Genomic DNA, 4,242 nt, shown 5'->3' on the forward strand with positions numbered 1-4,242 from the left:
TGGTATAAAAATAAATCTTATAAGGACAGGAGAGAGGGAAGAAAAGAAAGATTTTATATACAAATATATTCATAACAAAATAAGAAGGAAAAACTCAGGTCAATTACAGTCCTCATTTCTATAACTGTTCACATGGTCATGGTTGATATTTAAAATTAACTTCTTCCACTACCCAGTTTACTACTTTTTTCATCAGCAAGAGCCTTAACTGGTTATGATTTCCTACCTGGTGGAGTGACTCAAACCTTCATTCCTGAAAAGTCTGGGTCATTAGTCAGTCCTGCCTGGATTGGGTTGTTACAGTTTTCCATTGACTTTATTCACAGGTAATAGTTGTACTAAGAAATGCCCTAAATGGTCTTGCATGTTCCAGGCATACTCTTCCTTACCTCTGTTGTGGACTAAGAGTCCATTTTTTCTTTGGTAATCAGGATCGGTCACCCCAAATAGGACAGTAACTGCCTATTCTTTTCCTGTTGATTCAAAATGAGAAAGCCCAAAGGGGCTAGATGACAGTCTTACCTTCCAGTTCAATGGAATCATTGCTGTGTCCCCTGGTAGAAGCATCTGTCCCTTTGGAACCTCTAGGCATTTAGTCTCTACTAAGGCCTACTAATAGGCCAAGAGCTGTTTCTCAAAAAGAGAGTGGTTATCTGTGGAGAATGGCGGAACTTTTTTCCCAAATGCTTAGGTCCTATACTGCATTGCATCTACTGGGACCTGTCAAAGGCTCCAAACAGTGTCTTTGTCTGCCACTAACACTTTAAGCATTGGATTTGCAGGATCATAGGGCTCCAGCATAGAGTAGCTGGCAGTTCAGCCTGACCTGTTTTAGAACCTTCTCTTGTTCTGGGCCTCAATCAAAATGCAGCTTTTTGGGTCACTCAGTAAATGGGCTGAAGTGAAACACCCAAATGAGGAATATGCTGCCTCCCAAATCCAGAGGTACACTAAGTATTTTGCCTCTTTTTTGGTTGTAGGAGGAGCTAGTTGCAACAACCTATCCTTCAATTCAGAACGAGTATCTTGACATATCCTATACCACTAGATTCCTAGAAATTTCTCTGAGGTAGAGATCCCTGAATTTTTGTTGGATTTATGTCCCATTCTCTGTTACACAAATGTCTTACCAATAAATCTAAAGCAGCTGCCACCTCTTGATGACTAGGTCCATTCAGCCTAAGGTGTAACAGACCAGTGTGATATCTTGTGGGAGAGAAAGGCAATCAAGATCCCTAAAAACTGAATTATGATACAGGGCTGGAGAGTTGATAAATCCTTTATCAACTCTGTGTTGAAGTATTGCTGTGAAGTGAAGTGAACTGAAGGATGTGAAGTGAAGGACAGTGAAGATGTATTGCTGGCCTTGCCAGGTGAAAGCAAACTTCTTCTAGTGGTCTTTATTGACTTATAAGGGAAGGAAAAGCATTTGCATATGAGGTAAAAAGGGATAAATTAATTTGTTCAAGCAATGAAACCACATCAGATACAACAGCTGCAACTAGAGTCACCACCTGGTTAAACTTAATGGTAATCTACGGTCATTGTGCAAGATCCGTTCTTTTTCTGCACAGACCAAATAGGTGAATTGAATAAGGATGTGATGGGAATCACCACCACTGCATCTTTCAAGGTCTTAATATTGGCACTAATTTCTGCAATCCCTCCATGAATGTGGTATTGCTTTTAGTTTACTGTTTTCCTAAGTGGAAGCAGTTCTAGAGACTTTCCTTAGCCTTTCCCACAATAATAGCCCCAACTCCACAGGTCAGGGATATAATGTGGGCATCCTGCTAGTGGTTGAGTGTGTCTATTCCAATTACATATTCTGGGACTGGGAAATTAACCACAGGATGGGTTTGAGGACCCACAGAGCATACTATGAGATAGACTTGAGCTAATATTCCATTGATCATTTGATCTCTATAAACCCCTACACTGACTGGTGGTCTACAATGACGTTTATGTCTCCTGGAATTCATGTCAGTTCAGAGCCAGTGTCCAATAGTCCAGAAAAGGTGTGATTATTTACTTTACCCCAGTGAGTTATCCTGATAAAAAGCTGTAGGTCCCTTTGGAGAGGGATGGGAGAAATATTAGCAGTACAAATTTTTGTCAAGCCTCCACCTTCATTCAGGTATTAGTCGGTAAACTGGCTCAAATCTGGGAATTGATTGAGGGGCTATGACTCTCTGTTTTTACATTCAGGTTAAACTTTTGTTCACTTGACCTAGAATTTTTCTGCTTATACAAATCAAGTAGAATTTAGTCATTGTTGTTCTTGTTGTTGTTGTTTTAAATATCGATTCCACTTTTAGGAACACCACAATCAAATAGTCAATGCCATAGATTTATGTAAGTCAGACTATTCCAATTGCTGCTTTGTTTCTGTCACCCATTACCATAAGCATGCCAACCTTGCCTTTGGTGCTTAAGTGCTGTTACTTGGCCCCTGCCTCCCTGAAACTCAGTTACTCTCATTGCATTTCCATTTCTCAATTCAGTGACAAGTTCCCATGGTAAGGTCTAACCTATAGAGAAGAACTATCATAGAGTTTTTCAAGGATGCCAGGATTCTCCTTACCAGTTTATTTCTCACAGTAATGGTGAAAAGCAAGCCTTTTTTTAAACCTTCCCAGTGTAAGTCTCAAATGACAAAAGTACTCTAACATTCCAATCTTTCCATGTCTTTGAATCCTTCTCCATTAAACCAAGGCAGGTCTGGCATTTCTAATTTGTTTTCTATAGGCCACCTTTTAGTCCATGTTTCAGCCAACCAAACAAATAAATCATGAGAGTCCTTCCTAACTCCCCTATCTGCAACATTAAATGCAGAATCTCTGCTTGGTGAGATTTTATCAATAAATTTAGCCTGATCCAAATTTATGTTCCTTCCACCATCCCACACCATCAATATTGTTTTACACACATACTCCACAGATTTCTGTCTGTATAAATTAGGAAACTTAAGTAGTTCTTTTGGAATACAGTATACTTTCTCACGAGTTATACTTCATACCTTCATACCTTTAGGGCCCTGCTGCAATAAGTCTAGTTATAGCCCCTTTTTGTGCCTAGTGCAACCATGGTTCATGATCCCAAGAAGCCTCTGAAGCATGTAGCAGTTCCAAAGCATTGGATACTGGATAAACTGACTGATGTCTTTGCTCCTCATCCAGCTACTGGTCCCCATAAGCTGAGAGATTATCTCCCTCTCATCATTTTCCTAAAGAACATGCCTAACAAGAGATAAAATGAAGAAGATCTTTATGCAATATTTTATTAAGTTTGATGACAAGGTCCAAACTGATATAACATACCCTGCTGGTTTTATGCATGTCATCAGCATTGACAAGACTGGGGAGAATTTCTGTCTGATCTATGACACCAATGGTTGTTTTGCTGTTCATTGGATTACACCTGAGGAGACTAAGTATAAGTTGTGCAGTGTGAGAAAGATTTTTGGGAGGACAAAAGGAATCTCTCACCTGGTGACTCATGATGCTCGCACCATCTGCTATCCTGATCCCCTCTTCAAAGTGAATGACACCATTTAAATTGATTTGGAGACTGGAAAGATTACTGATTTCATCAAGTTTGATACTAGTAATCTGTATATGGTGACTGGAGGTGTGTTAACGTGGGAAGAATTGGTGTGATCACCAACAGAGAAACACCCTGGTTCTTTTGATATAGTTCACCTGAGAGATGCCAGTGGCAACAGCTTTGCTATCCAACTCTCCAAAATTTTTATTATTGGCAAAGGCAACAAACCATGGATTTCTCTTCCCTGTGGAAAGGGTATCTGCCTTACCATTGCTAAAGAGAGAGACAAGGGACTGGCGGCCAAACAAAGCAGTGGGTAAAATGATCCCTAGGTGATCTGATCGGAAGTCTTTATACTTATTTAAAGGTCATACAGCACAATTTTTTAAAAATGAGTCTGGTTGTAGGTCAAAAAACAAAGAGGGTTTGTGGGAGTGGGTCATGAGGAGAATCAACATTGTTTTGCATGGCAGCTACATCAAAGGAGGCCATTACAGTTTCCTCAGACAATGCAGGGTTAATCCCCTCAGAACATGGTTAGGGTGGAGTGGGTGGAAAAGCTGCTGCCATGACTAGTAGTGGCAAAGCCAGTACTACTGGGGTGGTGAGGCCATTTCTCCTGATTGTGTTAAGTCTATTTCCACTGGGAGTAAGGCACGTATTTCTACTTAAGGCAGTAAAGAGGCTTCTTTCACT

The 4,242-nt window shown here is 40.3% G+C and overlaps 1 pseudogene; it reads left to right on the forward strand.

The window, feature by feature from the left end:
* The first annotated feature begins 3,085 nt into the window (after positions 1-3,085).
* Positions 3,086-3,866, forward strand: LOC111141230 (annotated as a pseudogene).
* The last annotated feature ends 376 nt before the right edge of the window (positions 3,867-4,242 follow it).

Source organism: Enhydra lutris, unplaced genomic scaffold (assembly GCF_002288905.1).
Source record: "Enhydra lutris kenyoni isolate GAN:26980312 unplaced genomic scaffold, ASM228890v2 scaffoldscaffold5, whole genome shotgun sequence".
Lineage (NCBI taxonomy): Eukaryota > Metazoa > Chordata > Mammalia > Carnivora > Mustelidae > Enhydra > Enhydra lutris.